The following is a 14,345-nucleotide window of genomic DNA, read 5'->3' on the forward strand; positions in this document are numbered from 1 at the left end:
AATGTTACTGACAGGTGGGTTTACAGAATTAAATAACTGGGGGGAGGTCTAGCTCCAAGTTCGGAATGCTCAGCCCGAACTACAGTTTGGAAGCCTTCCCCACACACGATCAGTCTTGTGGTTGCCATTGCTGTTGGTGCATCGTTTCATCGTAGAATATGGAGAAAAAAACTCGGGATGTTACAATTACAGTAGTTCTTTTTTTTTAGTTACAAAAAGGAAAAACAACCAAAGACTATATTTCGGCCACGACACTCATTTGATAGACTGACAGTTTGAACTGGGGTGACGCTGTTCCCGCACACGGCAGTCGGACTGAGAGCTCTCGAGCCCACAGACCGATTTGATGGGAAGCCATCAGTTCGTCAGTCCATCAGTTCTGACTGATAAGTCCACCGTCCTTGCACACATACGGCTGTTCCGAATGATAAGTTCAAACTGACAGTTCGGACTGATCGTGTGTGGGGTCTTCAGGATTTCGAGGTGGGAATATATCACCCCCACCCCTACCACCACGCATACACCTATGTTTTTTGATGTGACAACGTCTAATAAATCGATGAACGCCGGCTGCACGCACGAAAAAGTGTCCCGTAACGCACATTGTCCCACTACGATGTGTCCCGTTACGCTCATTGTACGCTTGCGCCGCATCTCTCTTCCACTTGATTGGAACAACCATCGATTTGACTTTTCAATCATGTTTTCGTCGTTTGAATTATTAATATTATGTAATTTAACTATCGTCCACAGATTTTCAGCACAATCGGTATGGTTATTTAAAAGTAATGTTGAATTTTCAAATACGTTCTTGTACGAACAATGGTGTTTTACAGTTACACATAATAATTCAAATTACACCCGGAATCTTTTGCACAATGTTTTAAAAAATATTGTAACAAATCAAAAATAAGTTTGGTGTATTTGGGATGTGTATTTGTTATAAAATCGTATTATAAAAACGAAATAATATTATTCCCCTACGGTGCTATCATTTACGGTGACGGACGCAAACCGAACGAATCGCGTACTATATCCACGTCCGCTGAAACCAGGCACTCGTTAATACATATTTCCCTTTGTTTATCGCGAGGGGCGTTATTATTAATGAATTATAAATAAAGTTTTCGTGCCCTGGGCCACAATTGCATATCATTTTGAGCACTGGAAGACATAAAAACGTAAAATATTCTCGACGAATTTTAATCTCGGCCCCTTCGCACCACGAGAATAAAGCCGAAATTATTTCTTAAACTTACTAATACTTATTTTATTAACTTCAAGGGCATTTTTAATAAATTATACGTTTAATTTCAGGACGAACAAATTTCGTCGTTAAATGTGTAATGCGAAAAAGTGTAAAACATTCTCGACGATCTTGAAGTTAAATAGCAAACATGTATAAAAGTTATAATTAAAATAATCTCTTTGTTAAAGTAATAAACATATTTGAATTAATGAGTGGAATAAAAGTAAATTTATCAATTAAATTGTAGATTTCATTTCACTCCTTCTTTGTATCCATACAAAATAGTGATAATTCAATAAAAATGATTCAATTTTATTCATACAAGTATGCAATCATTTCATCAATGTTTTGTTATGACGTTGTCACGTTTAACTATCGTCCTTAGACCGACTTTACAGACAACCAAATTTTTTTCTATGATGGAGCTCTTTCTATTTAAATTCAATTTTATGAGACTTTTAAATCTTTTTTACATTCAAATGAAAGCAACGCATTAGATTTAAATTTCCATTATATTGTTACGAACGCAGATAGAACCGCGACACGCGCCAGGTTCGGAGCTGGCTGGCGGCCTTGCCAGGCCACTAGCGTCATGCACCATCCATTGACGTGAGGTATGCCACGCGTGCCTGACTGGATTACAAGGGTCGTCGTTAATCCCCCTCCCTCCCCTCAGTCAACCACGCATCGTCCTGCCTCGGTGCTGTTATCTATCGCTGAGCGGCCTTGGAAATTCCGCGGGCCGCCGCACGGATAGGCGCGAATGAACGCCACCCTTCTGGACTGTTCGAGCGTCGGGTCGGCCCGTGATGATGCGACTCGACACAGCCGCTCTCGTCGGTTCTGGAAAGACGACCCACGAGTACTTAAGCAGCGACGCCGGCCTCCGCGGGAGTTCCGAGCTAGTGCCACGACAGTTCCGGAGTTCCGAAAGTTTCGCGAGCGAAAGAAGGTGCGACATCGGCGAAGAGGGTGAGAGACAACCCCCCCCCCCCCCCCCGGCTCTCTCTCGAGAGAGAGAGAGTAGCGCGATGCGGAGTTCGACTGGATCGAGAGATTTCGGTGACTGAGTGGCGCGCGACTATGTGTGGACAGGCGCGTGCCCACGTGGCAAGGGGCGAACTACAGTTGAGCCTAGCTCCAGTGAGGAGTGTGAACTGCGGAACTTAACAAACATTGATAGACTTGAGAATAAACATTTTTAAGTGTCAGTAATTTGTGATCGGACATTTTTAAGTACAATTATGTATTATTAATGTAAACATTAATAATTAATACAACGGTAATAAAACTTAATTGGGTTATCCCTTACGAACCCAGTTCTCACCACATAGTTCGCAACAATATGTTGAACGTACTGATTCTTGGCAACTCATTAAGGACTACAATGGCGTGGCGATAGGCCCCCGATATTGTGCGAGCTGCAAGGAATTTCTCGAAATGGTTGGAATTTCGATGAAATACCCATGAATTAATTATTGTGAGTAAAACTACAAGGACAGAAGACCAAACAATATCAATATGAATTACTTCAATCTTTCACCATGATAGTAGAGAAATAAAACGTTAAAACTATGCCCAACAATATTCAGGGCTGCTGACTACTTCCCATGAAAATTAAATCAAAAAAAGTTGTGTTTACGTATGTATACACTTTAAGAGTTATACTTATTTTTTTTATCTAACACAATGAACTATTTTGTAATTTATTGCAACAAAAATAATTAAATAAATACTTAGCATCCAATATTAATATAAACATTTATATGAAATTAGTTATTTAGTTTAGTAAAAAATTATAATAAATTTTTATTTACATTAAAAATCAATAAATATGCACAACTTTTATTCTAATTTATTAATTTAAATTATTTATTGAATAATAATGTAATGATCTATAATGAAAATTAAGTATACATACGAGAACATAGTCTCGCTTATATAAATACAATTAATACACTTGAGAATGTTTATAAACACAATTTCCATCACTGTTGTTTACAATAAATAGGGTAAAGCATCCTATTGTTGGCACAGTACCATTTATTGGCACTCTTTAATTCATTTTGAAGTAATAAGCTTTGCAGTGTGCTGGCTGCACTGTTTCCTGTTTTTTCAGTGATGCCAACCTTTTGTTTATTACTATCGACAGTTTCCACCACAAAACATTGTTAGTTAAATGGCAGCTGTGCTGACAGTCAATTGCTGCACATGAAGCTACTAATAAACGATTTTTCTTAAAGGTAAGTTAAGAATAGTATATTCATTGAGTAGAATCATATAAGAAACATGGTTGATAAGAAACTTGATGTTTGGCTTTTGTGTGAATGTATACTATGGCAGTTATTTGTGAAGTAAATGAAACTCATAACCTCAAAAGTGTTGTTTTTGTTGGTATGCCAATTACTGGTACACAAATTTGCTTGATTTCCTTTTATTGGTACTGGTGCCCATAACTGGATTATTTTTATTATTAAAATATATAAATGTTTTCATATGCCAAATGGTTTCTTTTTTGCCACTGAGCACAAAGCTGTATAGTTTATTTTTTTTTTTTTTTTTTTTTTAGAAATGAGTGTAACCATGTGTGCCAATAACTGAAAAATATTGGTGCCATTTTCTGGATACGGTGCCAATTACTGCAGAAAAACCATGCCAATAACTGGGACTAATTCTAACAATGTATACTTTTTTTGTAGTAAATATTAAAAGGATCATGTCTATGTTTTCAGATACTAAATGGGTCCACGTAAAACAAAAAGTTATTAAGCCGAGAAACTTGAGGCTGCGGTTGGTGCTGTGAAAAATGAAATGCCTTTCAAGACAGCGGCAAAACAATATGGTATTCCAAGGGCAACTCTGCAGTTTCGTTGCAGTGATAAATTTTCAAAGGCAACACATGGACCAGCTCCTGTACTTAGTAAGGAGGAAGAAGACACTATTTTTAGGTATGCATGTATGGAGTGATAAATTGTCATTAAATGATATTTTGAGATAAGTGATGTGCCAGGAATCTAATGGTAGAAAACGTAATATTGAACTTCATTAAATATTTTAATTAACTTTATACCGATCTAAATTAAACCAGGTTTATACATGTGTGGCGAAACTGGCAGTAACATAAAGTAATCTATGCCATTTCTTTCTTTTCAGGTGGATTTTTGAGTCTGCTCGAAAGGGGTTTCCACGGAGGAAGGAGGATATACAATCCAGTGTCAAGACATTTCTTGAGGAAAATGGTCGCCAAAACCCATTTAAAAACAACATGCCAGGAAATAAATGGTATAGTAGTTTCAAACGCCAACATCCTGACGTAACGAACAGAACTCCCGAAGGTGTCACTGCAGCTAGTGATTCTGTTAGCGAGGAAGATCTACGAGGGTGGTTTCAGGCTGTGGAAGAAGTCCTTAAGGAAGAAAAAGTATTTGAGGTTCTATCAGATCCTGAATGGGTGTTTAATGGTGATGAAACCAACTTTATGTTGTGCCCTAAAAAAAACATAGTTCTTGCTCCGAAAGGTAGCAAAAAATTTTATGAAATGGAACACAGTCAGGCAAAAGCAACACTAACTGTAATGTGTACATTCTCGGCTTCAGGAAAAGTATGCCCTCCTATGATTATATATCCTCTGCAACGAATCCCACAGGATATAGTCGCTAAGGTTCCCGAAAATTGGGGTATTGGTCGCAGTGACAATGGATGGATGAAGTCTGAGGTTTTCTTTGAATTTATTGGGAGTGTTTTCTACCCTTATCTTGTAGAAAAAAATATTCAGCTACCGGTTGTGTTGTTTGTAGATGGAAATAAGACATATCTTACTTATCATTTGAGTATGTTGTGCAAGGAACTGAAAATTGTAGTTGTGGCTCTTTACCCCAATTCTACAAGAATTCTGCAGCCAGCTGATGTATCAGTATTCCGACCAGTGAAGAACAAATGGAAGGATGCAGTTCTGGAATGGCGAGCAAAAAATCCTGATAAAGCAGTTACAAAACAGGATTTTGCTCCCATACTTGACAGTCTTTTGAAAAACATTGATTTGGAGCAAACTGTTCAGAATGGCTTCCGAGCAACGGGTCTCTATCCTTGGGATGCAAATGCAGTAGATTTCTCAAAGTGCATTGGAAAGAAGATTCGCAGACCAACTAATATTGCTACAAATCCAGAAGTAGCCTTACATACACTTAAATATGTTGACTTTTGCAGAATAGTGGGAGATAGGCGAATTGAGACTTTTAAATGAATGAAAGATGAAGTTGATGATGCAAGTGAAGACCTTTCTGTTCTTTTCAAACTTTGGCAACACTTTCAGAAAGAACCAGAAAAACCACATGAAGACAGAGATAAGCAGGTTGATGATTCAAGTGATCAGAGTACAATGCTACAGAATATTGTAGAGAAAGCTTTGCCAGAGGTGGATGCTGTTCCTAGAAATGTGGTGCACGAAGTAAGTGAAAATAACACAGTGGAAAATAATGTTGAAGACAATTTGGCATGGGCAGTAAATGATATACCTAGTTGTACTGAGCAAGAAGTAGACAAACGTAACTTTGGACAAAGCATAAATGAAATTTTAAGTATTGAACAAGATGGAGGGATTAATAAAATTAATATGGAAGAAGGCAATACGTGTCATGTGGAGCAAGATGATAATATTGTTAGAAGCAGCATACGCCTAGTTACACCATCAAAGGAAAATCCAATGACTGAGATCCTGGCATGGCCTGAAACTCCGAAGAGAAAAGGGAAGAGGAATGTTGAAAGAATTCCATTTGTCCTTACTTCAAGTAGGTGGAAAAAAGTCAATGACGAGAAAGAAAAGGTTAAAGAGGATGCTCTAAGACAGAAAGAAAAAAGAAAAGAAGACAGAGTAAAGAATAAGACTCTTAAAACAAGCATCACTGAAAAACCAAAGGAACAGTAGGCCCAGTAAACTAACTGCAGAAGAGCATCCTACAGACAATGCCAAAAGGGCAAATACATCAGTTTCTTACAGCATCCTTAATGAAGACATACCTGAAATATCAACTAGGCCTACCAACAATACTCTAAGAGGAATGTGCTACAAATGCACCCGTACAATAGAAAATTCTAGGAAATGGCTGGAATGTATTAAATGCAAGAAGATTTACCATGAGACATGTATACCCAAGGAACACAAAATTCACCTTCCAGATGATTCCGACGACAAACTGTTTATGTGTCATGATTGTTTTCAAGTTGAAGATAATGGTTTTGACATTTCTGATGAAAATGAAGACTGAGTTTTAAAACCTGACATTTTGTTAGTTAAGCACTAAGATATTGAAACCATTAGATCCAGATATCATTAACGAATGAAATGTGGATGTATAGTGTTATTTTTTAATTGTATTAATTGTAGGAACTTCTAAAAGTTTACTAATTATTAATTGCAAAAGGTCTGTACAGTGTAGTGCTACGAAACAATTTTTTTTTTAAATATTGACTATGGTGCCAATAATAGGATTGTTGACTGCCAATAACTGAGCGATTTGTGCCGACAACTGGTGTTTTTGACAGTGTTTTACTTAAAAAATAAATTTGTTTTGTTTTATGCATTTATGCTACAATGTCTATAGAGCAACATTTTCTTAAAATAGTAATGCCATTATTAAAAAAATAAAGTAAACTAGCGAAAGCAAAGTTTAAAAACCTGCATTTTGCGTTAAGATCATGCTTAAAGTGCCAATAACTGGGTGTTTTACCCTACATGTTTTTAATTATATTGACCAGTATTCAATATCAATCACTAAATTTTTGAACCGGACTCACACGAAGTACCGGAGCAGCTACGTCGACTCTAGAATTATTCAATTTGCAGAGCGAAAGGTTAAACTACATATAACGAAACTTCGATAAAAACGAAAGAGACTTGAAAAAATACTAAACCCCGGCTTGGACCTGATTTTCGACAAGGAATTTTATGAAAATACTGCCCAACTTATTAACATTAAAAAGGTAATATTATATAGTTTTCGCTCACGTTAGATGACTATAAATTATTAAGTACTAAAGGATAGTTTACCATTTTAAAGTTTTATTTTTATTAATAATGCGAATTTATGGAAAATCATTTCCTAAAAAATGTAATTAACTTAATAATACTTTAAGTAAAAATAGAGCATATAGGCCGAAATAGTATGAAATAATATATCCAGTGGACTGAACTATTTATTTAATAGATTAATTATAAAATAAAAAAATAATATTTATTCATATATATTTGCTTGAATAACAATTTGTTAAGTCTAATATTCTGTAATTTAAAAACAACAAAAAAGTAAAGAAATTTTCCACTGCCGAGTTTAAAGCCTCGTTGCTTTACTTAATAACCGCACGCTATAATCACTGCGCTACGAAGCCTGATAGAATAGTAAAAGGAGAATATGTGTTATAATTATTGTTGTAATACCAGAATCCTTGATTTTTCAAACTTGAAATTACTCTTTATTATAACTATTTCAGTTCAACAAATATATTGCAGGGTAGTTTTTCTATCATAATGTTTCATTTGGCACACCAATACGTTTATGTTCCCTAATTTTTATGAAAGTGGCTATACCTATACGGGTTTATATTCATACATGTTGGTCCGCCATCTTGCTGTGAAACTTTGTTGCGTGGTGCGGGTGCATCTTAGAAATTCACTCTTATCATTTTTCCATAAACGCCTAAAGAAGTATAACTTTAAAATATCGAAACTTTTAACTACTTTTAAGTACATATTTGCACTTAAGTAGAAACTTTTAAATACATATTTGATACACACTATGTCTTTGTACGTACTTCATACCTAAACATAAGGCTTCAATTAATAAATTACTTAAGAATAACGTACCTCATTTATTGACTTACGTTGAATTAATCATATTTTAAGATGGCCGCCTGGCTGAGCGCAGAGTCTCTACGGGCGACCCCCGACACTGGCTCGCACATCAGATGTCTCTTCGCCTCTATGCACTTACGCTCTTCTCATCGGTAACGTGCCTATGTATGCATATGGGACTACAAGCGGTGACACTATCATTTTATGTGGAAATATAAAAATTTAAGTTTCCTGCTATTCGCTATACAACTTACAATACTGTGTGCACAAATTAAAACACTGTCATAAAAAAATTGTCGCCCTTTTAGCTGTCCGAAAACATACATTTCAAAAAACAAAAAATGAATCTATGTTAAAAAAGTGCAAAGGTTTTGAAACGTTCTTCGTAATCGGACACTTTTTATAAATGTTCAATGGTCAGTAAATGGCGTGCTAGCACCCAGAGATCTGGAAAGCGTTGAAAGCCGTGATTATGTTTGTTTGAGTTTGAAATGTTGTGTTGCAGCTTTCAAGTACGGAGGGGACATTCGGCTTGGTTTATAAACTACGCAGGAACAGTGCCGGTTTATAAACTACACAAGGCGCAATAACGCACCGCAAGTATTGTTTGACTTGCAACTTCTTCGCGTATTGGCTCGCGTTTTCGACGGCCATATTTGAAAAAAAAATGCTCCGAAAACTTTTGAGAACGTAGACGTTAAGTACATAGAAGCCCACGATATCCATTTGATTATATATGTCATGTTTACAATTAACTTATACCTAGTGGAAGAAAATAAAACTTTTCAATAAAATTATTGACAATTTCTTTTGTTTTAATGATGAAAATGAATTATGTTTTCTTATGTTTTACAAGTTTGAGTATTAGGGTTGATGCATGGCCCCCACAAGGGTGGGGCTGGGTGGACCCCTGGGTCCAGGGCCCGGGAATGGAGGGGGCCCAGGCCCAGCCTAATTTTATTTTTCTGTAACTATCTTCATTTTTTATCTCAGTGTGTGAAATAAATATAAAAACTCTGTGGTTATTTTAAAGTAAAATAATTTTATAAATAAAACTTTGTTTGGACTTATAAAATAGTAACCATAAATATACACTGTATTTTCAGGTCAAATAACATTCTAAAAAGAGTGTAGGTAAGAAATTAACATGCACTTGAAATTTCAATGGCAGGGGGGAGGGGGTTTCTCCGATCCTGGGTCCAGGGCCCGTAATCTAATGTGGGGGCCGTGGGTTAATGATGTCTGGCGACTTGCGTGCTTGATAAACGACTGTGATTTTCTTGCGTTGGCTGCGTGTTGCGCTATTGCGTCGTTGAGTTCACTGCGTGGTTTGTGGACCCAACCTTAGCACTGGCTGCATCCGAATATTAGCCTAATGGATCCCTTAGCTAAGGGATCCTCTAAAAGTGCATCGTAGTGGACGCAGCCATCTTTGTGTTGCTTCCGAACTCTCACAGCGGAAGCCGACGCATCCCTTCATCCGTCCACAAAATCTAGATTTCTAGGGATGTGACACTCGCATCCACTAACGCGTCCCTTACATGCATTTGCTTCGGAATCGTGTTTTATTTTGTAGCTATACAATATCAATTAAGTATTTTGGCATAAGATTTGTTTAAAACGTTGCAAAGTAAGTGATAACTCAATTAGAAACAAATGAAAACGTTAATAAAAATTGCCGAAATGCGAACTTTAAACTTAAAGGTGTATTTAATTATCATTTAAAGTATTTTTGTTATGGTATAATTTGTAACAAAATTTTAATTTTGATCATTAGCATTTAAAAACTACTAATTTAAGTAATTGTTTTTTTTAATTGGTAATAGTTATTTACGTTTTGCTGAATATTCGTGGTCATCACGACACTAAATGGCTACGTGCACATTTGTACGACCAATTGTCAACAGGTGGTGCTAGCAATAAAGGTATTCGGATACTATCCATCCAATAGATATGCGTCCTTTATATTGTGGCTGCATTTGCTAAGTGATGTAAGGATGTGTTTGCGATGGACGTATCCCTATGTATTCGGATACGGCTACTGTGTGTTCGCACTTCGCTGTACGTCTTGACATCCCTGGCGGGTCGTGGACAGCCCTGGGAACGGCCCCAGCAGTCAGCACGCGAGCAGGTACAGGCGACGTCAGAAACTTGTAGACCGCCCGACCTCCGCTCCGCGCAGAGCGCCAGCTCCCGATACGAAACAGAAACCACCGCGATCTGCGACACTTTCCGCTGATAACGATACCACATCACGAAAACGACACCAACTGACGATAACTAAACCACGCGTAGCTCGCTGATGATCACAGCTCGTGTCAGCCGCTAGGCCAGGCCACGAGGTACTCGGTGCCCGGAGCCAGGCTACTTTCCCTGAAGGCCCTGTCACACTGTCAAATATCTGACTCCAATGTACTTTATAATAGAGTTGGAGGTGAAGTATTGGGCGGAAAATGGCTGCCAATTTCTCGTCAATATATATTTTGACAAATAACCTTAAATATGTTTTGAATCATGTTACACAAAGTTTATTTTTGGTCTGAGCTAGCGCAAAATTTTCAATTTTAATATCAATTTCTGAAATAGAATACTGCAACACAGTGTTGGAGGGATTTTTTAAAATTGTTATTAAGTTTGTGCATTTTGTATTTTTTTTAAGCGTGAATAAATTTAAAACACAACATATTGTTACGATTTACCGGGTTCGTAAAGGATAGCCCAATTAATAGATTTTAATACACACTACACAGTTTTATTTATTGCCACTAGTTACTTCACTACAAATAATTTAAAAATGCCAAATAATCAATTGCACTGACGCAGAAACCCCAGGGGTGGACCGAGTTTCCAACCTGATGCTAAAGAAACTGCCGCCCCCTGCGGTGGAGTTCTTGCTTCGGGTTTTGAACGCAGTACTGCGCACTTAGGTATTCCTGCGTGCCTGGAAGGAGACCCACATCATTACACTGCCTAAACCAGGCAAGAATCCAATCTTCCCAAAAAAAATCGCCATCCCATCTGCTTGCTGAGCTCGCTCAGAGAGCTGGTAGTTTTGAGTCGGCTGTCGGTACGTGCCCCTGCCCTCGGGGTGCTCCCGGACTTTTGATATGGGTTCCAAGAGGCCCACTTCACGACACACCCTCTGGCATGGATCGTCGAGTGGCCACAGGCGCCATCAATTCCTGGGAACACATTATGGACGTGTTCCTGGATGTGGAAAAGGCATTTGACAAATTCTGGCACAAGGGGCTCATTTACAAGCTCAATTCACTTCATTTACCGCCCCGTTACACTCTCCTCGTGTCCAACTTTCTGGCCGGCAGGACCTTCCGAGTCAAGGTGGAAGGCAAGCTGTCCAGGCCACAGCCAATCTCCAGTGGAGTGCCGCAAGGGGCGCAACTAAGCCCCTTCCTTTACAGTTTGTGCATCGCCGACATCCCCACAGCGCCGAACGTGCGAGTCCAGCTCTTCGCTAACGACACTGCGCTGTGGGCCACAGGCCCAGACAACGACCAAGTCCAACAGCACCTGCAGGACTATTAGGGCTCTTCGAATGTTGGCTTGAGAGATGGCGAATTAAGGCCAACGCCGAGAAACCTCAAGCCATCATCTTCACTCGTCGCAGGCCGGAACCGCCACTACCTCTGGAGCTACTTGACACGCTCAACCCCCTAGCCTCCATGGCTAAATACCTGGGCCTAAATCTAGATTCCCGCCTTACCTGGCAGTACCATGCGGCCAGCAGAGTGGCGGAGTGCAAGAGAGTGGGAGCTCTCTACCTACTATTGAAGGGCCGAGTGCTGCCAGACAGGCTTAAAGTATGCATTTACGGTGCAGTTGTCCTGCCCGCAATGCTCTATGCCGCCGAGGTGTGGGGTTATGCAGCCAGCCACACCATTCAACGACTCCAGGTCGCACAAAACCAAGCCCTACGACTCATCAATGGCATGGATCGTTTCACACGCATTCGCACTCTTCACAGACTCACAAACATACATCTCATCTCACAGCTGATTCTCGCCAGGAACATCATATTCCTCAACACTGCCAGGGCGCACAGAAATGCTCTAATTCGCGAATTGGGGAGCTACGACCCAGAGGAGGTCGTTAGGTACAAACGCCCACATCTCGCAGCACCCTGAATGCTCCACGGGGGCTGCTCGGACTCGTGCGCTGGTTGCCTGCAGCTGCCGGCTGTGGGGACCTCGCGTGGGAGACGAGCCATGCACCTCAGTCTCCGGGACCGATCCCGCACTCACGACTGAAATAGAGGGAAATGGAGACTGCAACACCACCGACCCTCAGCTCGCTCCATAGCCACTCCACTCCGTGCGCGCTGCCCGGGGTTCTCCGCGCTGTGGGTCAACAGTTTGCGGCCACAGGAGGTCGACAAAGGCAAACCTAAGAGGGCACAGTCGTTAAAGGCGCCTCCAAATGCGTGCGGGGCAAGCGGCGCGGCAGTACTGGCGCCCGCAGTGCGACAGCCGCAAGTTCTCTCGGGGGCTCAAAGCCGGTAGTTCAAGGCGAGACAGGAACAGCTGGGGCGCCGGTGCGCGAACCCACGACTCTGGCATTGACCGCAACAAGTGGAGGTTGAGGCGGAACAGTGGTGCCGGCTCTCTCTCATATCGGAAACCCGACCGCGTGACTGCGCGAAAGCAGTGAGCCAGAGCACTGGCTGCGTTAACAATGGCTAGCAGTCTCCTGGAGAGAGCGGAGGGCTCTAGTGACGGTCTCTTGTGGGAGGAACTCCCGTGGGCCGTATTGAGAGGAACTGTTGCGCTGTGCAGTGTGTCATCTCACGTATCTCTACAAGTAATCACCTACATCTGTTACGGATGGTTTTAGGAAAAGAAGTGTTTTCTATCCCTATCTGAAGTAAAAAAAAATTCATAATTTTCACTGGCACTTCGAAGTAAGCGGGGGCTGAGCCTCTCACTCCCGCGCGCCAAAAAAATAATTATTATCTTCATCCTCATTATTATCATATTTTTCAAGCCCAGTAATTGTGACTTCGAAAACCCAATTCAAAACGACAAATGTGCACTATCATCCAAGGCTGATGCACACTCTCAGCGTAATCAATTTACAAACTCTGCCAATTAGAGCACAGGGCAGGCAGTACGACTGAAATTGCTCACATTGGGATTCAACCCCGTTTTTCCAAATCTCACTCATTTATTTCCTCTCACCTCATTCATCGTATTGCCCTCAGCAGCACGTTGGCTCGAGTCCCTACTGCGATCCCGCCAAAGAAACAAATTTTAACAACACTTTACAAGTAACTCAATATCAATCAACTTTTACTCAGACATCCAGACATAAACTCTATTTCACAACAATAGGTAGTGGGCGGCATTCCGCGGCCTGGAATTCTTCTCGTAAGCCTTAGTTAAATGCTCAGTTCTGGAAATCGGACCACGAGGCCCGCAATAGCTATGATGACAATACAATTTGCGGCATACTATGCCGCAGTGTTGTCTGATTAAGCAAAGAGTATGAGCTACTACATCGCCGAGCTGTCTCAAGTTCCGAGTCATTGTAGAACGGGCCTTACAGCGTTCGAGCCGCGCGTCGACAGACTTTCTGCAGGGAGTGTACCGACCTAGCGGCTGATGCGAGGTTGCCAGGCGGCTGGCCAGCGACGCGTGACGTCACTGCGACGTGGCTTTGTGAGCGGCCGTTCGCAGCTGTTCGCTCCAGGATTGTCGGGCGTACCATTATCACGGTACTGATGTCATCGTTGAACCTTGTGTTCATAGCACATCCGAAGATATTTTTAAATTTTAATTTTGTTTGTATGTGTCTTCGACAAGGACAAACACCCAGCGTTGTTAGACGTGCCATTGTCATGTTACAATTACCAAGCATACTAAAAATGGGACATTATTTGTTATGGTGTATTAGAAATTATATAATGAAGAAATGGTTTCGTGGCGCGTTATGTGGGAAACTTCGCAGATACAGTGATATGAAATTCTTAGGGTACACAAAGATTTCAAAAACATGTAAACATGCATTAAAAATTATATTTATTCACTACACAGATTACATGTTTCTGTACTTTTACAAAATATTCCTTTGGAAACCATTTGCCGAGAAATAGTTGTTACGTAAATATACAAAAAAGGATTTTTTAAATTCTTAAAACACGTGGCTATGATTATTATTTCATTGGTATATGAAATACGGTTTTCGCAAATATTACGTTTACAAAAATTAGCGCATAATTTTATATTTTAATTGATG

The sequence above is a fragment of the Bacillus rossius genome, chromosome 1, assembly GCF_032445375.1.
Source record: "Bacillus rossius redtenbacheri isolate Brsri chromosome 1, Brsri_v3, whole genome shotgun sequence".
NCBI classification, from domain to species: Eukaryota; Metazoa; Arthropoda; class Insecta; order Phasmatodea; family Bacillidae; genus Bacillus; species Bacillus rossius.